Below are 26,736 nucleotides of genomic sequence, written 5' to 3' on the forward strand. Positions count from 1 at the left end.
AACAAGCCTGATATTCAGGGCTTTATAGGTCTCGATATCCTGACTTTGTGATCTGCCCGCCTTTGTCTCCCAAAGTGCTGGGATAACAGGCATCAGCCACTGCATCCGGCCTTTATTGATTTTTATTGATTCAAGTGGAGATGATCAGTAGGCAGTTAATTACGTGGCCTGGATCCCAGGAGCAGGAATCAGGGCTGGAGATATATATTGGGAAATCCAGAGCATAAAGATGCTAACCAAAGTTATGTAAAATGCAGTGGTCATGTATAGAGTGTGTGCAGTGGAAAAGAGTGAGCGCTTACATCTATTCCTGTGGGATACCAATGTGTAAAGGCTGGGAGAAATAAGAGTGATTTTAAAAGAGATGGAGAGGGAGTGGTTAGAGATGGAGAAGTGCTACCAAAAGAGTAAAAATGGAAGGCAAGGAAAGAAAATGTTTCCAGAAGGAAAGTGTCATGAAGAGAAATTAAGTTAGGTCATGATGATAATGTCCATAAAATATACAGTGGGGAAATCTCTAGCGACTTTTTTTTTTTTTGGCAGTCTTGCTCTGTCATCCAGGCTGGAGTGCAGTGACATGATCTCGGCTCACTGCAACCTCTGTCTCCTGGGTTCAAGCAATTCTCCTGCCTCAGTCTCCTGAGTAGCTGGGATTACAGGCACACACCACCACACCCAACTAATTTTTGTATTTTTAGTAGAAACCGGGTTTCACCATGTTGGCCAGGATGCTCTCCATCTCCTGACCACCTGATCTGCACGACTTAAGTGCTGGGATTACAGGCATGAGCCACTGCGCTTGGCCCAGCTTTTTTTTTTTTTCTTTCTTTCTTTCTTTTTTTAATTGAGACTGAGTGTGGCTCTGTTACCCAGTCTGGAGTGCAGTGGTGTGATCTCAGCTCACTGAAACCTCTGCTACCTGGGTTCAAGGGATTCTCATGCCTCAGTCTCTCAGGTAACTGGGCCTACAGGTGTGTGCCACCACACCTGGCTAATTTTTTTGTATTTTTAGTAAAGACGGGGTTTTGCCACGTTGGCTAGGCTGGTCTTGAACTCCTGACCTCAGGTGATCTGCCCGCCTCAGCCTCCCAATGTGCTGGGATTACAGACGTGAGCCACAGTGGCTGGCCCCTAGTGACTCTAGAAAGAATGGCTTCAGTGGGGTGGTGGGGCAGAAACCAGAGTGCAGCAAGTCCAGACTTGAGCAGTGGTTGAGGAATTGCAGGCACGCTTGTTTAGATAATTGGAGAAATGTATAATAGGAAAGAAAGCAGAGGTCGAAGTGGAGTCTGGTAGGTTGGGTGGGAGATTTCAAGATGGAAGAGACTTCAGGTTGTTTATATGCTTATGGATACGAAACGAAGAGGGGGTAACTAACAAATTAGGCCCTGAGCATCCTTTATGAAATTGTAGTATGTTCCCTATTCCATCCCCCTTATCCTACTCATTTTGTTTACTGTAGTGCTTATCATCTTACGTAATTTACTTATTTATTGTGTTTACTATTTCTTGTGTTAAAAGCAAAACCTTAGTCAAAGTAAACAGAGTTTAACTGAGCAAAGAACGATTCCCGAATCAGGCAGCCTCCTGAGCCAAAGTAGGTCCACACATGGTGGAAAAACGTTTATAGACAGAGAAAGGAAGGTGAGGCAGGGAAGCAGCCGGATTGCTTATAGCTAGACGTTTACCTTATTTGAACATGGTTTGAAAAATTGGCCGCCTTTGGCCAAAATTTGGTGATTGGCCCAAGAGTAGGTTGCAGTGTTTATACCTCCATCTGGGTTATACTTCACTATTTACGGAGAAACCTTCAGGCTGAACTTAAAATACGTAAGGACACAGCTTTTGGCTAAACTTGATGATGATGATTATTTGAATTATTATTATTATTATTTGAGAGAGAGTCTCGCTGTGTCGCCAGGCTGGAGTGCAGTGATGCAATCTCGCTCACTGCAAACTCCGCCTCCCGGGTTCCAGCAATTCTCCCGCCTCGGCCTCCGGAGTAGCTGGGACTACAGGCGCACATCACCACGCCCAGCTAATCTTTGTATTTTTAGTAGAGACGGGGTTTCACCATGTCGGCCAGGATGGTCTGGATCTCTTGACTTCGTGATCCGCCCGCCTCGGCCTCCCAAAGTGCTGGGATTACAGGCGTGAGCCACCGCACCCGGCCTAAACTTGATTATCTAACACTTGCCTGGTTTCACCCTGCTCCAAGAAGTCGGAGGTTTTTTAGAGATTGCTGTTTATTTTGCTCACTCCAAGCATCTAGAATACCGTCTGATATATAGTATGTGCTCAATAAACGTTTGCCGAATGAATGAAACAGCGAATTTTCTAAGAAGGCGAGAGAGGAGGGGAGCCAGAATTTAGCCAACCCTATGGTTCCCGCCCTAGCAGCGCTTGTGAGTCCAGGACTTCCGCCTACTGTGAGTGAGGAGGGAGAGGGAAGGGAAGGAGCTGTTTCCCAGCTGGATGAAAAGGGACGGGGAATATTCGATTGATAATTATGGTCTGCACTGAATCTCTTTTCTATTTTGTTCAGACTGATTTAAATGTTAAAGTATTTAATTCATCACGTGTTTGTCTTTGAAGTCGATGAAACGTATTCGTTAGGTCTCTGTACTTCGACCTTCCAAGAATGGCACGCAGGAGGTCCCGATAAAGCTTCTCGGAGGCCTAGCTGCGCTCGGCGCCGCCGGGCGTGCTCCCGTCCAGTGCTTTCACCAGCACAGATTTCCGTGAGGCGCGTCTTAAGTCCTTAATCTCTGGAATGACTGTGGCGATAAGGCCGGCGGAGGGAAGAGATTGAGTACGAGAAGGACCTGTGTGGCTAAAAGCGGCGGTGTGAGCTTAACCTAGGAAAAGAAACAGCTTCGGAGAAGACGAACCAAATCAACCCTCCGACCTCCCGCCTGGGCACCCCGGCGGCGCGAACCCGGGTGCGCCTGCGCGTGGGCGACACGGAGCTTGCAGCCGGGAGCCGCGCGGCAGCGGTTGAGTCACGTGGTGCGCCGTGAAGCCGCCCCGCCTCTCCGAGGCCGCCCCGCCCCGCCCCGCCCCTTTCCCGCCGGGACGCTCTGAGCCGCCCCGAACTGCACAGGGCGGCCGCGGGTGAGTGTCCGCGAGGGGCGTGCGTCGCGCAGACCCGGGCGGGTCCGGGCTGGGGCGCGGGCCGTCTTAATGCCTGCGGGGACCAGGGGACAAAATGGCGGCGGGGTACGCCCTTTCACCCCCCTCCCCTCACCTGGGAGTGCGGGCGGAGCGGGGCAGGGATCGTTGCTGGGGGAGGGGAGCCGCAGTCGCCTCGGGAGGGCTGGGGCGGGGGTGAGCAGCGTCAGGGCCTGCGCTGAGGGCTCAGTAGGGGTGTGAGGGACGTGGGACCCCGCACACTAAGCGGTCCGAGGGGCGAGTGCGGGGCTGCCCCGGCCGCGGGTGACGAGGCTTCTGGAATGTTTAAATGCGAGGGGCTCCCGGGGGAGCCTCCCTTCGTTTGACAGGTGATTGCCATCGTCATCTCTCAATCCCGGTAGGGTTTACCATGCTTTCCCTGCACCGAGACTCTGCTCTTAGCTCTGCGCAGGAAACAGGGCGGGAATGGCCTCTCCGTCTTCCAGGTGCTTGCGCTGAGGCCTGGAGGGATGAAGAGCCCTTCGCACCTGGGAGTGGTGGGACCCAGCCTCCTGCCTCTGTCACCGCTCTTTTTCCCGCACTTCCTTCGCGCCTTTCCCCTACACCGTTCTCTAGTCGCGTTCGTGGGAACGGCACCAGGGAGGAACGGATTGTTAGAAAGCTGGCAGAAAATTGGTCCTCTAAGCAACTGACAAGGGGCTCCCGCTGAGATGGAGCTGCCGGTTTGTGAGCAGCTTCCTGTTGCTGGTGGACTGCATTGCTTATTCTATTTGTGACAAGTTACTTTCCGTGAAAATAGCTATTCACTAGTAGTCACTTTACCGAACAGATACTAATTCCTTATATGAATTATAGTTTGTCTTAGTTTATGGATTAATTTCATCATTAACTTTTCATCTTCATAAACAATCTGTGGTAGAAGGATGGATGGGCTAGGAGTAATGCTTATTTTATGAATGGGGAAACCGGGACTCAAAAAGTTACTTGCTGTAGATCACCAGCTGGTGAGTGGTAGAACTGGGATTAAGTTTTCTGACCTAACGTTGATAGTCTGACCACTGTCCCACTGAGGCCTATACTGGTGTTCTGTCCCTTGTATTATTTCTCTTATCTATGACTTTTCCTCAAAGTTTGTTGGGTTCGAATTGATTTATGCCACTTATTGAAGAATGATATCCACTAAAGACTTAGTATTTTTAATCAATCGGAGTTAGTTTTTAATATGATTTGGAAGGTTGTCTTTGTGGGAGAAGTAATCAGCTTTGAAGGCACACTGATTTTAATTTAAATCTCAGCTCCACCCTTTGTTTTTGGCGAATTAATTTTTCTGAGCCTTTCTCATCTGTAAAATAGGAATAATATCCACCTCATAAATTTGTTGATAGTAATAAATTAGGTGTCTGTAAAGCATTTAGAACTGTTCCTGGCCCATGATATTCCCTCAACAAATGCTGTTTTCCTCCTTTCTCCCCACTCCCTTGAGCTGCATTAAAAATACTTTATGTGCCGGGCGTGGTGGCTCATGCCTGTAATCCCAGCACTTTGGGAGGCCGAGGCGGGTGAATCACGAGGTCAAGAGATCGAGACCATCCTGGCCTCTACCATTTAGTAGAAACCCCGTCTTTACTAAAAAAATACAAAAATTAGCTGGGCATGGTGGCACACGCCTGTAGTCCCAACTACTCGGGAGGCTGAGGCAGAAGAATTGCTTGAATCCAGGAGGCAAAGGTTGCCGTGAGCTGAGATCACTCCACTGCACTCCAGCCTGGCGCCTAGTTGGTTCCAGGTCTTTGCTATTGTAAAAGTGCTGCAATGAACATTTGTGTGCATGTGTCCTTATAGTAGAACGATTTATAATCTTTTGGATATATACCCAGTAATGGGATCGCTGGGTCAAATGGAATTTCTATTTCTAGGTCCTTGAGGAATCGCCACACTGTCTTCCACAATGGTTGAACTAATTACACTCCTACCAACAGTGTAAAAGTGTTCCTATTTCTCCACATCCTCTCCAGCATCTGTTGTCTCCAGATTTTTATTTATTTATTTATTTATTTATTTTATTGCATTTTAGGTTTTGGGGTACATGTGAAAAACATGCAAGATTGTTGCATAGGTGCATACGTGGCACTGTGATTTGCTGCCTTCCTCCCCTTCACCTATATGTGGCATTTCTCCCCATGCTATCTGTCCCCAACTCCTCACCCCCTGCTGTCCCCACCACTCCCCCCCAACAGACCCCAGTGTATAGTGCTCCCCTCCCTGTGTCCATGTGTTCCCATTGTTCAACACCCGTCTATGAGTGAGAACGTGCGATGTTTGATTTTATGTTCTTGTGTCAGTTTGCTGAGAATGATGGTTTCCAGGTTCATCCATGTCCCTACAAAGGACGCGAACTCATCGTTTTTGATGGCTGCATAATATTCCATGGTGTATATATGCCACATTTTTCCTGTCCAGTCTATCATCGATGGGCATTTGGGTTGGTTCCAGGTCTTTGCTATTGTAAACTGTGCTGCAGTGAACATTCGTGTGCATGTGTCCTTATAGTAGAACGATTTATAATCCTTTGGATATATACCCAGTAATGGGATTGCTGGGTCAAATGGAATTTCTATTTCTAGGTCCTTGAGGAATCGCCACACTGTCTTCCACAATGGTTGAACTAATTTACACTCCCACCAACAATGTAAAAGTGTTCCTATTTCTCCACATCCTCTCCAGCATCTGTTGTCTCCAGATTTTTTAATGATCGCCATTCTAACTGGCATGAGATGGTATCTCAATGTAGTTTTGATTTGCGTTTCTCTAATGACCAGTGATGATGAGCATTTTTTCATATGTATGTTGGCCTCATGTATATCTTCTTTTGTAAAGTGTCTATTCATATCCTTAGCCCACTTTTGAATGGGCTTGTTTGTTTTTTTCTTGTAAATCTGTTTTAATTCTTTGTAGATTCTGGATATCAGCCCTTTGTCAGATGGGTAGATTGCAAAAATTTTTTCCCATTCTGTTGGTTGCCAATTCACTCTAATGACTGTTTCTTTTGCTGTGCAGAAACTGTGGAGTTTGATTAGGTCTCCTTTGTCTATTTTGGCTTTTGTTGCCAGTGCTTTTGGTGTTTTAGTCATGAAGTCCTTGCCTGTGCCTATGTCCTGAATGGTTTTACCTAGATTTTCTTCTAGGGTTTTTATGGTGTTAGGTCTTATGTTTAAGTCTTTAATCTATCTGGAGTTAATTTTAGTGTAAAATGTCAGGAAGGTGACCAGTTTCTGCTTTCTGCACATGGCTAGCCAGTTTTCCCAACACCATTTATTAAACAGGGAATCCTTTCCCCATTGCTTGTTTTTGTCAGGTTTGTCAAAGATCAAATGGTTGTAGATGTGTGGTGTTGCCTCCAAGGCCTCTGTTCTGTTCCGTTGGTCTATATCTCTGTTTTAGTACCAGTACCATGCTGTTTTGATTACTGCAGCCTTGTAGTATAGTTTGAAATCCAGTAGTGTGATGCCTCCCGCTTTGTTCTTTTTGCTTAGAATTGACTTGGCTATGTGGGCTCTCTTTTCGTTCCATATGAAGTTTCAGGTAGTTTTTTCCAGTTCTGTGAAGAAGGTCATTGGTAGCTTGATGGGGATAGCGTTGAATCTGTAAATTACTTTGGGCAGTATAGCCATTTTCACGATATTGGTTCTTCCTAACCATGAGCATGGAATGTTTCTCCATCTGTTTGTGTCCTCTCCTATTTCGTTGAGCAGTGGTTTGTAGTTCTCCTTGAAGAGGTCCTTTACGTTCCTTATTAGTTGTATTCTTAGGTATTTTATTCTCTTTGTAGGAATTGTGAAAACAATTGTAGTTCGTTCTTGATTTGGTTCTCTTTAAGTCTGTTATTGGTGTATAGGAGTGCTTGTGATTTTTGCACATTGATTTTGTATCCTGAGACTTTGCTGAAGTTGCTTATCAGTTTCAGGAGATTTTGCGGTGAGATGATGGGGTCTTCTAAATATACAATTATGTCGTCTGCAAATAGAGACAATTTGACTTCCTCCTTTCCTATTTGAATACTCTTTATTTCTTTTTCTTGCCTGATTGCTCTGGCTAGAACTTCCAATACTATACTGAATAGGAGTGTTGAGACAGGGCATCCTTGTCTAGTGCCAGATTTCAAAGGGAATGCTTCCAGTTTTTGCCCATTCAGTATGATATTAGCTGTTGGTTTGTCATAAATAGTTTTTATTATTTTGAGATACATTCCATCAATACCTAGTTTATTGAGGGATTTTAGCATAAAGGGCTGTTGAATTTTGTCGAAGGCCTTCTTGCATCAATTGAGATAATCATGTGGTTTTTGTCTTTGGTTCTTTTTATGTGGTGAATTACGTTTATAGACTTGTATATGTTGAACCAGCCTTGCATCCCCAGGATGAATCCTACTTGATCATGGTGGATAAGCTTTTTGATGTGCTGTTACAATCAGTTTGCCAGTATTTTATTGAAGATTTTTTGCATGTATATTCATCATGGATATTGGCCTGAAGGTTTCTTTTCTTGCTGAGTCTCTGCCGGGTTTTGGTATCAGGATGATGTTGGTCTCATAAAATGATTTGGGAAGGATTCCCTCTTTTTGGATTGTTTGGAATAGTTTCAGAAGGAATGGTACCAGTTCCTCTTTGTATGTCTGGTAGAATTTGGCTGTGAACCCATCTGGACCTGGGCTCTTTTGGTTGGTAGGCTCTTAATTGCTGCTTCAACTTCTGCCCTTGTTATTGGTCTATTCAGGGTTTCGACTTCTTCCTGGTTCAGGCTTGGGAGGATGCAAGTGTCCAGGAATTTATCCATTTCTTCCAGGTTTACTAGTTTATGTGCATTGAGTTGTTTGTAATAATCTCTGATGATGGTTTGTATTTATGTGGAATCTGTGGTGATATCCCGTTTATTGTTTTTTATTGCATCTATTTGATTATTCTCTCTTTTCTTTTTTATTAATCTGGCTAGTGATCTATTTTATTGATCTTTTCAAAAAACCAGCTCTTGGATTTATTGATTTTTTGAAGGTTTTTTTCTTGTGTCTCTATCTCCTTCAGTTCTGCTCTGATCTTAGTTATTTCCTGTCTTCTGCTAGGTTTTGAGTTTTTTTGATCTTGCTCCTCTAGCTCTTTCAATTTTGACGATAGGGTGTCAATTTTAGATCTTTCCTTGCTTCTCATGTGGGCATTTATTGCTATGTATTTTCCTCTAGACACTGCTTTAAATGTATCCAAGTGATTCTGGTATGTTGTGTCTTCGTTCTCATTGGTTTTGAAGAACATCTTTATTTCTGCCTTCATTTCATTGTTTATCCAGTCAACATTCTAGAGCCAGTTGTTCAGTTTCCATGAAGCTGTGCAGTTCTGAGTTAGTTTCTGAATTCTGAATTCTGACTTGATTACATTGTTGTCTGAGAGACTGTTTGTTATGATTTCCATTCTTTTGCATTTACTGAGTTATTTCCAATTATGTGGTCAATTTTAGAGTAGGTGTGATGTGGTGCTGAGAAGAATGTATATTCTGTGGATTTGGGGTGGAGAGTTCTGTAAATGTCTATTAGGTTTGCTTGGTCCAGGCTTGAGTTCAATTCCTGGGTATCCTTGTTAATTTTCTGTCTCTTTGATCCGTCTAATATTGACAATGGGGTGTTAAAGTTTCCCACTATTATTGTGTGGGAGTCTAAGTCTCTTTGTAAGTCATTAAGAACTTGCTTTATGTATCTGAGTGCTCCTGTATTGGGTGTGTATATATTTAGGATCGTTAGCTCTTCTTGTTGCATTGATCCTTTTACCGTTATGCAATATCCTTTTTTGTCTCTTTTGGTCTTTGTTGGTTTAAAGTCTATTTTATCAGAGACTAGGATTGCAACTCCTGCTTTTTTTTGCTCTCCATTTGCTTGGTAAATCTTCCTCCATCCCTTTATTTTGAGCCTTTGTGTATCCTTGCATGTGAGATGGGTTTCCTGGATACAGCACACCAATGGTTTTGGCTTTTTATCCAATTTGCCAGTCTGTGTCTTTTGATTGGGGCATTTAGTCCATTTATATTTAGGGTTAATATTGTTATGTGTGAATTTGATCCTGCCATTTTGATGCTAGCTGGCTGTTTTGCCTGTTAGTTGATGCAGTTTCTTCATTGTGTCGATGCTCTTTACCATTTGGTATGTTTTTGGAGTGACTGGTACTGGTTGTTCCTTTCTATGTGTAGTGCCTCTTTCAGGAGCTCTTGTAAAGCAGGCCTGGTGGTGATGAAATCTCTGAGTACTTGCTGTTCATAAAGCATTTTATTTCTCCTTCACTTAAGGAGCTTAGTTTGGCTGGATATGAAATTCTGGGTTGAAAGTTCTTTTCTTTAAGGATGTTGAATATCGGCCCCCACTCTCTTCTGGCTTGTAGGGTTTCTGCTGAGAGATCTGCTGTGAGTCTAATGGGCTTCCCCTTTGTGGGTAACCTGACCTTTCTCTCTGGCTGCCCTTAGCATTTTCTCCTTCATTTCAACCCTGGTGAATCTGACAATTATGTGCCTTGGGGTTGCTCTTCTTGAGGAATATCTTTGTGGTGTTCTCTGTATTTCTTGGACTTGAATATTGGCCTGCCTTGCTAGGTTGGAGAAGTTTTCCTGGATAATATCCTGAAGAGTATTTTCCAGCTTGGATTCATTCTCTCAGTCACATTCAGGTACACCTGTCAAACGTAGATTAGGTCTTTTCACATAGTCCCATATTTCTTGGAGACTTTGTTCATTCCTTTTTACCCTTTTTTTCTCTAATCTTGCCTTCTCATTTTATTTCATTGAGTTGATCTTTGACCTCTGATATCCTTTCTTCTGCTTAGTCAATTCGGCTGTTGAAACTTGTGTATGCTTTGCGAAGTTCTCGTGTTGTGTTTTTCAGCTCCATCAATTCACTTATATTCCTCTGTAAGTTGTTAATACTCGTTAGCATTTTGTCAAATCTTTTTTCAACGTTCTTAGTTTCTTTGCATTGGGTTAGTACATGTTTTTTTAGCTCAGTGAAGTTTCTTATTACCCACCTTCTGAAGCCTGTTTCTGTTAATTCATCACACTCATTCTCCATCCAGCCTTGTTCCTTTGCTGGTGAGGAGTTGTGATCCCTTGTAGGAGGAGAGGCGTTCTGGTTTCGGGTGTTTTCATCCTTTTTGTGCTGGTTTCTTCCCATCTTTGTGGATTTATCCACCTGTCATCTTTGTAATTGTTGGCTTTCAGATTGGGTCTCTGATTGGATGTCCAGTTTGTTGATGATAAAGTTCTTTCTTTCTGTTTCTTAGTTTTCCTTCTAACAATCAGGCCTCTCTGCTGTAGGAGTGCTCAGGTCCACTCCAGGCCCTGCTTGCCTGGGGATCACCTGCAGTGGCTGCAGAACAGTGAGGGTTGCTGCCAGTTTCTTCTGCTTTGTCCCAGAAGGATACCCGCCTGATGTCAGTCTGAGCTCTCCTTTATGAGGTGACTCTTTGGATATACATGGGTCGGGGAGCTGCTTGAGGGGACAGTCTGTCCTTTATAGGAGCTCAAGCGCTGAGCTGTGAGCTCTGTTGTTCATTCAGAGCTGCTGGGCAGGTACGTTTAAATCTGCTGCAGCAGAATCATAAACCACCCCCCCTTTTTTTCCCCAGGTGCTCTGTCTCAGGCAGTTAGGGCTTTATTTATAAGTTTCTGTCATGCTGCTGCCTTTTTTCAGGGCTGCCCTGCCCAGTGAGGAGGCAGCCTTTTCACTGTCTGCCTGCAGAGGCTTTGCTGAGCTGCTGTGGGCTCCGCCAAGCTGCCGTGTGAACTTCCCTGCAGTCTTGTTTATACGAGTATAGTTAGAATTGCCTCCACGATGGTAGCCCACCTCTATAATGGCGGACTCTCTCTAATGGTGGGCTGCCTCAGCAATGGTGGACTACCTCCGTAGTGGTGGACTGCCTTGGTAATGGTGGATGCCCCTCCCCCACAGAGCTGGACCGTCTGGGGTTCAGCTGTGCTTGCTGTGAAACTCTCAATCCAGAGCATTTCATATTGCTGTTTTTTTGTGGGGGTGGGACCAGCTGATCACCTGGCTCTCTGCCTTAGACCTCCCCTTTTTTTTTTTCAGTTGAATGTGTGACTGTCTCCCAGGTGTTCCAGTTGCCTGTTGAAAAGGCGCCGGGATCTGTGTGATTTCCCGTGCAGTGACCCACCACGACTGAGATTCGTGGCATTTTTTTTGTCCGGGAATCTCCTGGCCTGGCTCCCTGTTTCAGTCCCCTTTTTTATCAGTTGAATGGGCGAGTCTGTCTCCCAGGAGCTCCAATCACCAGCTGAAATGGCGCCCGGACCCGTGTATTTTGTGCAGAGACCCGCCATGCCTGGGCGTCAGCCAAAACGGCCAGGCTGCCAGCCAAAACAGCCCCGCTGGCAACCCGTGGGGCTTCTCCGCCTGGGAATCTCCTGGTCTTTGGGCAATAAAAATCTGTCTGTAAATGCAGTGTCCACTCACCCTCTGCGCTTTCGCTGGGAGCTGCAATCCTGAGCTGCTCCTAATTGGCCATCTTGGATCCCCAGACTAGTTTTAAAGGAGAAACAGAACTTCTTTGGGAATTGCAAATAAATGTTCTTTAAACACTTAGAAAGTGGTGGTATTATATAGGGGGAAGTTTATTATAATTCTGTCTAATGGTGCAATCTGATATCCATTGTGGAATTGGTATTTCTGAAATTATAGAAGAGAAAACTGTAAATGGCTGGCATAACAAAAATCAAATCATTAATAAAATTCTGTTTGCAGTTTCTGTTGGATGATAACCTTTTTTTTTTAACAAAAAATCTAACTTTTATTATAAAGGGTACATGTGCAGATTTGTTACATGGGTAGATTGTTTGATGCTGATGCTTGGGGTCCCAACTTTCCCATCACAGAGGCCATAAGCATAGTATACAACAGGTGGTTTTTCAGCCCACGCCCCCCTCGGTCTAGTGATCTCCAATGTCTATGGTCTAGTGATCTCCAGTGTCTGTTGTTCACAACTTTACAATCATGTATTTGGTGTTTAACTCTCATTGCTTTTCTCATGTTAAGTCACTTGACAGTGGTCTCCAGCTCTATCCATGTTGCTGCAGAGGGCATGATTTTTTTTTTTTTTTTTTTTTTTATGGCTCCATAGTATTCCATGGTGCATTTGTAGATGACCTTTTTCACAAACATGTTTGGCTTTCACTTATTGGCTATAGGTCTTGTGAAATATAAAGAGTGAAAAGATCTGCAGTTCAGTGATGGAGCTAGCCTTAAAAATGATTAGAAATTATTTATGGAAAGGCTTTATCTTCTGTGACATAAAACACTAAAGATTTCATGAAGTTTTGCTCAAGTGATAACTTCTTAAAGTAATATGTTCATTTTATGTCGTTTTGAAACATATGAAAAAGAGAATAGTACGAACTGCTATGTATCAATTTAAAAAATTACCTATATGTAATACATGGGCAGTATTATTCCATAAAAATTACTTCCCCACTGAATTGTTTTGAAGCAAGTTTCAGACATCATATTTCATTTGTCAAATTTTAGTATGCATTAGCCCTACTTTTAATACAGTATTGGAAAAAAGAGAAAGTTTCGGTATTTTCAATGGAGCATGCCACATTCATGAGAGAAAATAAATGACTTAGTTGACATATTCATGGCAGTATATATAGAAGTAATCAGAATTGAAAATCTTAGTAAACAACTTAGAATTATAAAATGTCTATATTGCTCTTCAAACTACTCATTTTTACCATTATACACTTATTTTCCACTTAGCAAAGATGTGAGCAGTTACTGGTAGTTTTTGAGTATTCCTACAACAACATCAAAGTATCAGACAGAGAAAGGGAATACTCAGATTTTCTTAAAGTTTGGAAAAGGCAACAACATGGGTGATAGATTTTGTGAACCCTGGAGAGGAATGGTGATTGCAAACCTCATTTTTTTCTACAATTTATTGACCAATATGTGGATAATTCATAGATGTACTATCCTGGCTTCAGTTAGATGGGCCCCTATATTTTAGAGTAGTGCTACCAGCAGGCTTAGGTATATCACTACTTTGGGTCTGTCATTTACTCCTTGCCCTTCTACAACCTGTATACTCAAACTTGGATAAAGAAAAGAGAGAGGCCGGGCATGGTGGCTCACACCTGTAATCCCAGCACTTTGGGAGGCCAAGGCAGGTGGATCACGAGGTCAGGAGTTACAAGACCAGCCTGGCCAAGATGGTGAAACCTCATCTCTACTAAAAATACAAAAATTAGCCAGGCATGGTGGTGGGTGCTTATAATCCCAGCTATTCCGGAGGCTGAGGCAGAGAATTGCTTGAACTGGGAGGAGGTTGGAGTGAGCCAAGATGGTGCCACTGCACTCCAGCCTGGGTGAACAGAGTGGCACTCTGTCTCAAAAAAAAAAAAAAGAAGAGAAATTGAGCCCATCTTTACATTCCCATCTCTAGGATCCTTAGGCATCTCTATAGATACTTTGGGATTGCAGAGCAGAATAAGACAATTGAGACTTCAGTTCTGAACAAGGCAGGAACTTGTTTAGACACTTTGGGCTCAGCCAAACCTAGTGTTCTTTCCCTGTTTACCGACCTTTTTTTTTATTCCTTTTTTGGGTGCTCCACTTTCTGCGTGGCTACTGTTTTTTTTGCAGCCCCGAGTTTCTCAAATTTCATTTGAATATCACACCAATATTTGCCATAGCCAGATTTTTTTGTGTCTTAACATTTAAAATAGTATTACAGATAATTATGTAAATTATTATATAGGTGGTACTTAGTTATGGCAAATATCGTGAGGGTAGTAACCGAATGATTCCAATTTTGGACATTTTGGATTAGGACATAGCTTGCTTTCTTTTTTAATTTAAAGCTTTATTGAGATATATTTCACATACCATAAAATTGACCCATTTAAAATGTACACTTCAGTGATTTTAATGTATTCACAGAGTTGTACATCCATTACCACAATCAATTTAGAACATTTTCAATACCCCAATATGAAACCCCATAAGCATTAGCAGCCATTTCTCGTTCTGGCCTCCCTCCCCACTTTCCCATATTATCTCCAGCTCCAGCCACACAATAGTCTACTTTCTGTCTTTATGGATTTGCCTATTCAGGACATTTCACGTAAATGGAATTATATGAAATGTGACCTTTTGTGTCTGGCTTCTTCCATTTAACGTAATGTTTTTAAGATTCATCCATGTTATAGCACGTGTTAGCCCTTCATTTTTATGGATGAATAATACTCCATCATTTGGACATACCACGTTTTATTTATTCATTTATCGGTTCCTGAACATCTTGCATGGCTTCTGCTTTTTGACCATTGCTGCTGTGAACATTCCTGTAGAAGTTTTTGTGTGGACTTGTGTTTTCATTTCTCTTGAGTATAAACCTGGGAATGGAATTTCTGTGTTATATGGTAACTTATCTTTTACTTTTTGAGAAACTGCCACAGTGTTACCAAACCAGCTGTACTGTTTTACATTCCCACAGTAGTGTGTGAGGATTCCAGTTTCTTTACATCTTCTCCAACACTTGCTTTATCTGTCTTTTTGACTCTATACATCTTGGTGGGTATGAAGTTATGTCTCATTGTGACTTTGGTATGTATTTCCCTAATGACTAGTGATTTCAACATCTTTTCATATGTGTATTAGCCATTCATGTACATTTTTTGGAGAAATGAAAACATAACCCTTTTAACCTGATATAGTGGTGCTATTTAATCTGACATGGGTGCTTATTCTTCCTCTTGCTTGCTCTCTATTGGCTTTTTATTCATATAATTAAGTGAATTGCTCCCCAGAAGTCCTTTATGGTAGTCTACTGTGAAATATACATCTTCTACTTATGTTTATTATTGGATTGTAGTACCTGTTTACCTAAGAGCACCTGGAAATATCTGGAATTTATCTAAAAAAAAAAGTCATGCATCTTAAGTACTATTGACTCAGTTCACAGAAGAGACAATAATCTGTTAGGTGCCTAATTGAACAGTAGTGTACTTAACGCAGTGATGTAAGGATTTGAAGTTAATCAGTATCTGGTGGGACTAAAGAAATAACAACTCAGTCTTTTTTTTTTTTTTTTTTTTCCCAAGACAGAGTCTTGCTCTGTTGCCCAGGCTGGAGTGTAGTGGTATGATTTTGGCTCACTGAAACCTCTGCCGCCTGGGTTTAAGTAATTATCGTGCCTCCATCGTCCAAGTAGCTGGGACTTCAGGTGCACACCACCACACCCAGTTTTTTTTTGTATTTTTAGTAGTGATGGGTTTTTGCTGTGTTGGCCAGGCTGGTCTTGAATCCCTGAGCTCAGGCAGTCTGCCTGCCTCAGCCTCCCAAAGTGCTAGGATTATAGGTGTGAGCCACTGTGCCAGGCCAATAATTCAATCTTGAAATAACTTTTTTTTTTCCTCTTTGGAGGAAAAGGCCTGTAATTAGATTTTTGTGAACTCTGGACTGAAAAATTTTAAGTCACAGCCTAGTTTAATCTGTAATTTGGAAGTACTTTAAATTTAAATCATTACACGTTTTTAAAGTTGTAATTGCAGTGCAGTACAATCATATATCAGAAAATCAGAAAATAACAAAGAAAAAAATTGCCCATAATCCTTGTGGTGCACAGCTACCAAGTATTGAGTGCTGGTTGTTTTCCATCAAACATTTCTTCACATTTACTTTCTTTGATTTTGAAAATAACCCTACAAAGTAGATTTTTTTTTTTCTTTGAGACAGGGTCTTGCTCTGTTGCCCAGGCTGAATTGCAGTAGCTTGATCACAGCTTACTGCAACCTCTGCCGCCTAGGTTCAAGTGATTCTCCTGCCTCAGCCTCCCGAGTAGCTAGGATTACATGTACATGCCACCACTCCTGGATAATTTCTGCATTTTTAGTAGAGACGGGGTTTCACCATGTTGGCCAGGCTGGTCTTGAACTCCTGACCTCAGGTGATCTGCCCGCCTTGGCCTCCCAAACTTCTGGGATTACAGGTGTGAGCCATGGCGCCTGGCCCAAAGTAGCTATTTTTACTTTTATTTTATAGCTGTGTACCCTGAGGCTCAAAAATGTTAAAGAATTTACCTAAAGACTGTGTAGTTTGTAATTGACAGTCTTCGGATATGGATTTGCATCTAACTTCAGAACTTATTCTTTTTTTAAAAAAAATCAATAATTTTAGAGATGAGGTCTCACTCTGTCACCCAGGCTGGAGTGCAGTAGCACAATCATAGCTTACTGCAGCTTCTGTCTCCTGGGCTCAAGTGAGCTCCCCTCCTCAGCCTCCCAAGTAGCTGGGACTACAGGTGTGTGCTACCACCTGTAGTTTTTTTTGTACTTTTGGTGGAGATGGGGTTTCTCCATGTTACCCAGGCTGGTCTCAAACTTTGAGCTCAAGCGATCTGCCTGCCTTGGCCTCCCAAAGTGCTAGGATTATAGGATTACAGGCATGAGCCACTCTGCCAAGCCTAATATTGTTTTTTCTGTTTCTGTGAGAAACATCATGGAAATTTTGATAGGGATTATGTTGAATTTGTAGGTTGCTTTGGGTAGTATGGATGTTTTAACAATGTTAATTCTTCAGTTTATGAATATGGGATGTCTTTCTCTTTATTTGTGTTATTTGCGGTTTGTCGTCAATGTTTTATGGTTTTCAGTGCATAGATCTTTCTCTTTCTTGGTTAGATTTATTCCTAAGTATTTTATTATTGTTATTTTTGTTGTTGTTTTTAAGACAGGATGTCATTCTGTCACCCAGTCTGGAGTGCAGTGGTATGATCACAGGTCACTGCAGCCTTGACCTCCCCAGGCTCTGGTGATCCTCCCACCTTAGCCTCCTGAGTATCTGGGACTACAGGTGCACACCACTATGCCTGGCCAGTTTTTGTGTTTTTGGTAGAGACACAGTTTCGCCATGTTGCCCAGGGTGGTCTCGAACTCCTGGGTTCAAGTGAGCCGCCTGCCTTGGCCTCCCAAAATACTGGGATTACAGGTGTGAGCCACTGTGCCCAGCCTTTTATTGTCTTTTATGCTATTGTAAATGGGATTGTTTTCTTGATTTCTTTTTTGGATGGTTTATTGTTAGTGTTTAGAAAAGCTACTGATTTTTCTGTTTTGTATTTTGATTTTGTATACTACAACTTTACTGAATTTATTAGTTCTAACAGTTTTTGGTGGAGTCTTTAGGGTTTTCTGTGTATAAGATCATGTCATCTGCAAACAGACAATTTCACTTATTTTTTTCCTAACTTGGGTACCATTTCTTTCCTTGACTAATTGCCCTTGCTAGGACTTCCAGGACTGTATTGAATAGAACTGGATGAGATGGCATTCTTGTCTTGTTACTGGTCTTAGAGGAAAAGCTTTTCACTTTTCACTGTTGTGTATAATGTTAGCTGTGGGCTTGCCATCTGTGATCTTTATTACTACATTACTTATGTACCTAATTTGTTGGAAGTTTTTATCTTGAAAGGATGTTGAATTTTGTCAGATGCTTTTTCTGCATCTATTATAGATGATCATATGATTTTCATTCTTTGTTCTGTTAATGTGGTGTATCTTATGTGTTAATTTGCATATGTTGAGCCATTCTTGCACAAATAATTCCTACCTGATCATAATGTATGATACTTTCAATAAGCTGTTGGATTTGGTTTGCTGGTATTTTGTAGAGGATTTTTGAATCTGTATTCATCAGGGATATGGGCCTGTAATTTTCTTTTCTTCTGCTGTTTATGTCTGGCTTTGGTATTAGGGTAATGTTGGCCTTGTAAAATGAGTTTGGAAATATTTTCTTCTCTTCAGTTTTTGGGAAGAGTTTGAGAAGGATTGGTATTAATTCTTCATTAAATGTTCGATAGAATTCACCAGTGAAGCCATGAGGTCCTGGGCTCTTCTTTCTCGTGAGTTTTTAACTATAAATTCGGTCTTCTTACTGGTTATTGATCTGGTCACATTTTTTATTTCTTCATGATTCAGTCTTGATAGGTTGTCTATTTCTAGGAGTTTACTTATTTTTCTGAGTTATTCAATTTGTTGGCATGTAATTGTTCAAAGTAGTCTTTTTTGATCCCTTTATTTTTATGATACCAGTTGTAATATTTCCTTACATTTATAATTTTGTTTGAGTCTTTTTAATCTAGCTAAAAGTTTTTCAGTTTCATTTATCTTTATCCCTTTATTTTTATGATATCAGTTATAATGTTTCCTCTTACATTTATAATTTTGAGTCTTCTCTTTAGTCTAGCTAAAGGCTTTTCAGTTTCATTTCTCTTTTTCAAAAGCAACTCTTAGTTTCATTGATCTTTTCTGTTTCTCTACTCTCTATTTTGTTGATTTCTGCTCTGTTATTATTTCCTTATGCTGACTTTAAATTTAGTTTTTTTTAGTTCTTTGAGGTGTAAACTTAGGTTGTTTATCTCAGTTGTTTTGTCTTTCTATTTTTTTCCTTTCCATGGATGGGATCTTGCTGTGTTGCCCAGGCTAGAATATAGAGACTAGTCTCAGGCATGATAATAGCATGCTATAGCCTTGAACTCCTGGATTCAAGCAATCCTCCCACCTTAGTCTCCTGAGTAGCTGAGATTACAGGTGTTCACATCATGCCAGGCTGAGATCTGTCTGTCTTTTTTTTTTTTTTTTTGAGTTGAAGTCTCACTCTTCAGCTCAAGTGGTATGAGTGCTGTAGTGTGATCTCGGCTCACTGCAACCTCCACCTACTGGGTTCAAGTGATTCTCCTGCCTCAGCCTCCCCTCCCAAGTAGCTGGGGCTACAGGTGCATGCCACTGCATCCAGCTAATTTTTTGTATTTTTAGTAGAGACGGGGTTTCACCATGTTGGCCAGGCTGGTCTTGAACTCCTGACCTCAGGTGATCCTCCTGCCTCAGCTTCCCAAAGTGCTGGGATTACAGGCGTGAGCCACCACACTCAGCCTTGTCTTTATGTAGGCTTGATTTCCCTTTTGATTTTTTCTTTGACCAATTGATTGTTTAGGTATGTGTTGTTTAATTTCCACATATATGTGACTTTTTCAGTTTTCTTCTTGTTACTGATTTCTAGCTTTATACCATTGTGGTCAGAAAAGATACTTGGTATCATTTAAATCTTCTTGAATTTGTTAAGACTTACTTTGTTGCCTGACATATGATCTGTCCTAGAGAATATTGTGTGTGCTTGAAAATATTGTATATTCTGCTGCTGTTGGATGGAATGTTCTGCATATATCTGTTAGGTTCGTTTGGCCTATAGTATTGTTCAAGTTCACTGTTTTCATGTTGACTTTTTTGTCTGGATGATCTATCCCTTGTTGAAAGTGGGGCATTGAAGTCCCCTACTATTATCGTATTGCTGTCTATTTTTCCCTTCAGTGGTGTTAAAATTTTGGTGCTCCAGTGTTGGGTGCATATATATCTACAGTGGTTATATCCTTTTGATGAATTACCCCTTTATCATTATGTAATGACTTTCTTTTTAACTGTTACTTAAAGTTCAGGAGTACAAGTGCAGGTGTGTTATGTTGGTAAACTTGTATCATGGGAGTTTGTTGTACAGATTATTTCATCACCCGGGCATTAAACTTAGTGCTCATCAATTATCTTTCCTGATCCCCTCCCTCCCCCTCCCCACTCTCCAGAAGGCCCCAGTGTATGTTGTTCCCCTCTATGTGTCCATGTGTTCTCATCATTTAGTTCTCACATATAAGTGAGAACATGCAGTGTTTGGCTTTCCATTACTGTGTTAGTGCTAAGGATAGTGGCCTCTAGCTACATTAATGTCCTTGCAAAGGAAGTGATCTCATTCTTTTTTTATGGCTCCATAGTATTCCATGGTGTATATGTACCACATTTTCTTTATCCAGTCAATCATCAAGGGCATTTAGGTTGATTCTGTGTCTTTGCTATTGTGAATAGTACTGCAATGAACATATAGGTGTATGTGTCGTTATAATAGAATGATTTATGTTCCTTTGGGTATATGCCCAGTAATGGGATTGCTGGGTCGAATGATAGTGCTGTCTTTAGGTCTTTGAGGAATCACCACAGTATCTTTCACAGTGGTTGAACTTAATTTACACTCCCACCAACAGTGTGTAAGTATTCCTTTTTCTCCACAAGCTTGCCAACATCTGTTATGTTATATTATTTTATTTATTTATTTATTTAGAAACAGAGTCTCATTTGTTACCCAGCCCGGAGTGCAGTGGCATGATCTTGGCTTACTGCAATCTCTGCCTCCCAGGTTCAAGCGATTCTCCTGCAGCCTTCCAAGTAGCTGGTTGCCTGCCACCACATCTGGCTAATTTTTGTATTTTTAGTAGAGACAGGGTTTTACCATGTTGGCCAGGCTGGTCTCGAACTCCTGACCTCAAGTGATCCACCTGCCTTGGCCTCCCAAAGTGCTGAGATTACAGGCGTGAGCCACTGCACCTGGCTGCATCTGTTATATTTTTACTTTTTAATCATAGCCATTTTGTTTGGTATGAGATGGTATCTTATTGTGATTTTGATTTACATTTCTCTAATAATCAGTGATGTTGAGCTTTTTTTCCTTTTTTTTTTTCCCCCTTGAGACAGAGTCTTGCTCTGTCACCCAGGCTAGAGTGCAGTGATTCAGTCTCAGCTCACTGCAACCTCCACCTCCTGGGTTCAAGCAGTCCTCCCATATCAGCCTCCTGAGTAGCTGAGACTATAGGTGTACACCATCATGTCTGGCTAATTTTTGTATTTTTAGTGGAAATGGGGTTTCACCATGTTGGCCAGGCTGGTCTCGAACTCCTGATTTCAAGTGATCCACCTGCCTTGGCCTCCCAAAGTGCTGTGATGACAGGTGGTAGCCACTGCACCCGGCTGGCTTTTTTTCATGTGATTGTTGGTTGCATATATGTCTTTAGCAAAGTGTCTGTTTATGTCCTTTGCCCACGTTTTAATGGGGTTGTTTTTATCTTATACATAAAAATTTGTTTCTTATAGATGCCAGATATTAGACCTTTGCACAGTTTGCAAAAATTTTCTCCCATTCTGTAGGTCATGTGTTTACTCTGTTGTTAGTTTCTTTTGCTGTGCAGAAGCTCTTTAGTTTAATTAGATTCCATTTGTCAATTTTTACTTTGGTTTGTGATTGCTTTTGGCGTCATGATCATGAATCTTTGCCCGTGCTTATGTCCTGAATGGTATCGCCTAGGTTGTCTTCCATGGTTATTTTGGGTTTTACATTTAAATCTTTAATTCATCTTGAGTTAATTTTTGTACGTGGCATAAGGAAGGGGTCCAGTTTCAATCTTCTGCATATGGCCAGCCAGTTATTCTATCACTATTTGTTGAATAGGACATGCTTTTCCTATTGCCTGTTTTTGTCAGGTTAGTTGAAGATCAGATAGTTGTAGGTGTGCAGTATTTTTGCTGGGTTCTCTGTTCTTTTCCATTGGTATGTGTGTCTGTTTTTGTACCAGTATCCTGCTGTTTTGGTTACTGTAGCCCTGTAGTATAGTTTGAAGTTGGGTAGCATGATGCCTCTAACTTTGTTCTTTTTGATTTGGATTGCCTTGGGTATTAGAGCTCTTTTTTGGTTTCACATGAATTTTAAAACTTTTTTTTTTTTTTTTGCTTCTGTAAAGAATGTCAGTGATAGTTTAATAGGAATAGCATTGAATCTATAAATTGCTTTGGGCAGTATAATGATTTTTACAACATTGATTCTTCCTATCCATGAGCATGGAATTTTTTTTTTCCATTTGTTTGTGTCATATTCTGATTTCATTGAGCAGTGATTTGTAGTTTTCATTGTGGAGATCTTTCACCTCCCTGGTTAGCTGTATTCCTAGATATTTTATTCTTTTTGTGGTGATTGTGAATGAGAGTTTGTTCCTGATTTGGCTCTTGGTTTGACTATTGTTGATATATAGGAATGCTCGAGATTTTTTTGCACATTGATTTTGTATCCTGAGACTTTGCTGAAGTTGTTGATCAGCTTAAGAAGCTTTGGGCTAAGACTATGGGGTTTTCTAGATATAAGATCATGTTAATAACTTTCTTTGTTGTGACTTATTTTTATTTTTCTTATTTTAAGAAATAGGGTCTTACTGTGTTGCCCAGGCTAGCTTCAAACTCCTGGGCTCAAGTGATTCTTCCTCCTCAGCCTCCTGAGTAGCTGGGACTATAAGTGTGCGCCACCGTGCCTGGCTTGTTGTGACAGTTTTTGACTTAAAGTCTGCTTTGTCCGATACCTGAAACAGGGCAGGTGTAGCCATGCCTTCTCTGTTTTGGTTATCATTTGAGTGAAGTATCTTTTTCCATCTCTTTGCTTGCAGCTTACTTTCATGAAGCTAAGACGAGTCTCTTACAGCATATAGTTGCATCTTGTTTTTTAATCCATTTAGCCACTCTATGGCTTTTGATTGGAAAAATTAATCATTTACATTTAAAGTAATTATTGATAGGTAAGGACTTGCTACTACTATTTTGTCGTTTTCTGTTTTGTAGTTCCTTTGTCCCATTCTTCCTGTCTTCCTTTATGACTTGATTTTTTTTTGTAGTGATATGCTTTGATTTCTTTCTCTTTATTTGTTTTGTATGTACTACAGGTTTTTTACTTTGTGGTTATCACAGAGCTTACATAAAACATCTTATAGTTGTAATAGTTTGGTTTTTAAAAATTTTTTATTGTACTTTAGGTTCTGGGGTGCATGTGCAGATCATGCAGGATTGTTGCATAGGTATATACCTGGCAATGTGGTTTGTTGCCTCCATCCCCCCGTCACCTATATCTGGCATTTCTCCCCATGTTATCCTTCCCCAATCTCCCTACCCTCCCGCTGTCCCTCTCCTGGCTCCCCCTAACAGATCCCAGTGTGTGATGCTCCCTTCCCTGTGTCCATGTGTTCTCATTGTTCAACACCTGCCTATGAGTGAGAACATGTGGTGTTTTATTTTCTGTTCTTGTGTCAGTTTGCTGAGAATGATGGTTTCCAGCTTCATCCATGACCCTACAAAGGACACAAACTCATCATTTTTTATGGCTGCATAGTATTCGGTGGTGTATATGTGTCACATTTTCCTTGTTCACTCTATCATTGATGGGCATTTGGGTTGGTTCCGAGTCTTTGCTATTGTAAACAGTGCTGCAGTGAGCATATGTGTGCATGTGTCTTTATAATAGAATGATTTATAATCCTTTGGGTATATACCCAGTAATGGAATTGCTGGGTCAAGTGGAATTTCTATTTCTAGGTCCTGGAGGAATCGCCACACTGTCTTCCACAATGGTTGAACTAATTTACACTCCCACCAGCAGTGTAAAAGTTTTTATGTTTATCCACATCCTCTCCAGCATCTGTTGTCTCCAGATTTTTTAATGATCACCACTCTTAACTGGCATGAAGTGGTATTTCAGTGTGGTTTTGATTTGCATTTTTCTCATAACCAGTGATGATGAGCATTTTAAAAATATGTTTGTTGGCTTAATATATGTCTTTCTGAAGTGTCTGTTCATATCCTTTGCCCACTTTTGGATGGGTTTGTTTGTTTTTTTCCTTGTAAATCTGTTTTAGTTCCTTGTAGAGTCTGGATATTAGCCCTTTGTCAGATGGGTAGATTGCAAAATTTTTTTCCCATTCTGTTGGTTGCCAGTTCACTCTAATGATTGTTTCCTTTGCTGTATGGAAGCTCTGGAGTTTAATTAGGTCCAATTTGTCTATTTTGGCTTTTGTTGCCATTGCTTTTGGTGTTTTAGTCATGAAGTCCTTGCCTATATCCTGAATGGTTTTGCCCAGGTTTTCTTCTAGGGTTTTTATGGTAGTTTGTCTTATGTTTAAGTCCTTAATCCATCTGGAGTTAATTTTAGATTAAGGTATCAGGAAGGGGTCCAGTTTCAGCTTTCTGAACATGGCTAGCCTGTTTTCCCAACACCATTTATTAAACAGGGAATCATTTCCCCATTGCTTGTTTTTGTCAGGTTTGTCAGAGATCAGATGATTGTAGATAATGTGGTGTTGCCTCTGAGGCCTCTCTTTTATTCCATTGGTCTGTATTTCTGTTTTGGTACCAGTACCATGCTGTTGCCTTGTAGTATAGTTTGAAGTCAGGTAGCGTGATGCCTCCGGCTTTGTTGTTTTTGCTTAGGATTGTCTTGGCTATGCGGGCTCTCTTTTGGTTCCATATGAAATTTAAAGTGTTTTTTTCCAGTTTTGTGAAGAAGGTTGATGGTAGCTTGATGGGGATAGCATTGAATCTGTAAATTACTTTGGGCAGTATAGCCATTTTCACGATATTGATTCTTTCTATCCATGAGCATGGAATGTTTCTCCATCTGTTTGTGTCCTCTCTTATTTCCTTGAGTAGTGGTTTGTAGTTCTCCTTGAAGAGGTCCCTCACATCCTTTGTTAGTTGTATTCCTAGGTATTTTATTCTCTTTGTAACATTTGTGAATGGGAGCTCGCTCATGATTTGGCCCTCCATTGGTCTGTTATTGGTGTATAGGAATGCTTGTGATTTCTGCACATTGATTTTGTATCCTGAGACTTTTCTGAAGTTGCTTATCAGTTTAAGAATAGTCTGTTTTAAGGTAATAAGAACTTCGATGGCATATGAAAACTCCACGTTGTAACTTCTCCTTGCCGCGCATTTTATGTTATTGATGTTACAAATTACATGTCTTCTATTTACCCAAACTAAAATTTTGTAGTTGTAGTTATTATAGTTATTTATTTTTATTAGAATATATTTTTTAGATGGTGTCTTGCTCTGTTGCCAGGCTGCAGTGCAGTGGCACAATCTCAGCTCACTGCAACCTCTGCTTCCCGGGTTCAAGCTGTTCCCCCTGCCTCAGCCTCCCCAGTAGCTGGGACTACCGGCGCGTGCTACCATGCCTGGCCAGGATTTTGTATTTTTTAGTAGAGATGGGGTTTCACCATGCTGGCCAGGATGGTCTTGATCTCCTGGCCTTGTAATTGGCCCACCTCCACCTCCCGAATGGTGGGATTACAGGTGTGAGCCACCGTGCCTGGCCAATTTTTTTTTTTTTTTTTTTGAGACAGAGTCTCACTCTGTAGCCCAGGCAGGAGTGCAGTGAGGCAATCTCGGCTCACTACAATTGCTGCCTCCCAGGTTTAAGTAATTCTCATGCCTCAGCCTCCTGAGTAGCTGGGACTACAGATGTGTGCCAACACACCTGGCTAATTTTTCTATTTTTGGTAGAGATGGGGTTTCACCGTGTTGGCCAGGCTGGTCTTGAACTCCTGGTCTCAAGTGATCACCTATCTTGATCTCCCAAAGTGCTAGGATTACAGGTATGAGCCACTATGACCAGCCAGTTGTAGTTACTTTTAATACTTTTGCCTTTTTTTTTTTTTTTTTTGAGACAGAGTTTCGCTCTTGTCACCCAGACTAGAGTGCAGTGGCACGATCTCAGCTCACTGTAACCTCTGCCTCCTGGTTTCAAGTGATTCTCCTGCCTCAGCCTCCTGAGTAGCTGGGATTACAGGTGCCCACCACCACACCTAGCCAATTTTTGTATTTTAAGTAGAGACAGGGTTTTGCCATGTTGCCCAGGCTGGTCTTGAACTCCTAACCTCAGGTGATCCACCCATCTCAGCCTCCCAAAGTGCTGGGATTAGAGATATGAGCCACCGTGGCTGGCTGTGAGTTTTATTTTTATATATTTTCACATTGTTAGCATCCTTTAAAAAAATTTGTACAGATTTATGGGGTTCATGTCCAATTTTGTGGAAATGTGAATTATTACACCCTCTATGGAAAACAGTATGGACATGTCTTTAAAAACTACAAAATAGAATTACCATTTAATCCAACAATCTCACTACTGGGTATCTACGCAAAAGAAATCAATATACCAAAATGATACCTGCACCTATATGTTTATTGCAGCAGTATTCACAGTAGTAAAGATAATGAAATCAACCTGAGTCTATCAACAGATGAATGGTTAGTGTTCCTTTGTTTCAACTTAAAGAACTTCTTTTAGCCTTTTTGTAAGGTGGGATGAACTCCCACAGCTTTTCTTTGTCTGGTAGGGTTATGGTTTTAAATAGGGCCTGGTGTGCATGGTGGCTCATGCCTGTAATCTCAGCACTTTGGGAGGCCGAGATGCGTGGATTGCTTGAGCCCAGTAGTTCGAGACCAGCCTGGGTAACATGTGGAAACCCTGTCTCTCCCCAAAAATACAAAAGTTATCCAGGCATGGTGGTGTGCACCTGTAGTCCCAGCTACTCAGGAGGCTGAGGTGGGAAGATGGCTTGAGGTGGGAGGCAGAGTTTGCAGTGAGCCAAAATCACACCATTGCACTCCAGCCTGGGCAATAGAGCCAGACCCTGTCTCAATTGTGATCTGGTTAACAGACCACAATTGAGTGAGTGAATGAATGTTATATGGGAAGGCCTCATCGAGAGTGACATTTGTGCAAAGATAAGTGAATTGGGAGTGTTCCATATGGGAGGTCTAACAGGTATAAACCCCTAATGCTAGAATATGTCTGGCCTGCTGGGAAACATAGGGAGGCCAGTGTGATTGGAGTAGAATGAATGCTGGGGAGAAGGGGTATATGGAATTAGAAAA

The 26,736-nt window shown here is 41.5% G+C and overlaps 1 protein-coding gene across 2 annotated transcripts in view; it reads left to right on the forward strand.

The window, feature by feature from the left end:
* The first annotated feature begins 3,072 nt into the window (after positions 1-3,072).
* SCAPER (S-phase cyclin A associated protein in the ER) overlaps positions 3,073-26,736 on the forward strand; it is a 522,830-nt gene continuing 499,166 nt past the window's right edge. The window contains exon 1 of one of the 2 annotated variants that reach the window (XM_012457694.2): positions 3,073-3,114. The gene's annotated coding sequence lies outside the window, so the exon portion shown is untranslated. The remainder of the gene's footprint in view (positions 3,115-26,736) is intronic. The other variant, XM_064382920.1, reaches the window with a different exon arrangement.

Source organism: Aotus nancymaae, unplaced genomic scaffold (genome assembly GCF_030222135.1).
Source record: "Aotus nancymaae isolate 86718 unplaced genomic scaffold, 86718_ANA_hifiasm-v0.15.2.pri h1tg000003l, whole genome shotgun sequence".
Classification (NCBI taxonomy): domain Eukaryota; kingdom Metazoa; phylum Chordata; class Mammalia; order Primates; family Aotidae; genus Aotus; species Aotus nancymaae.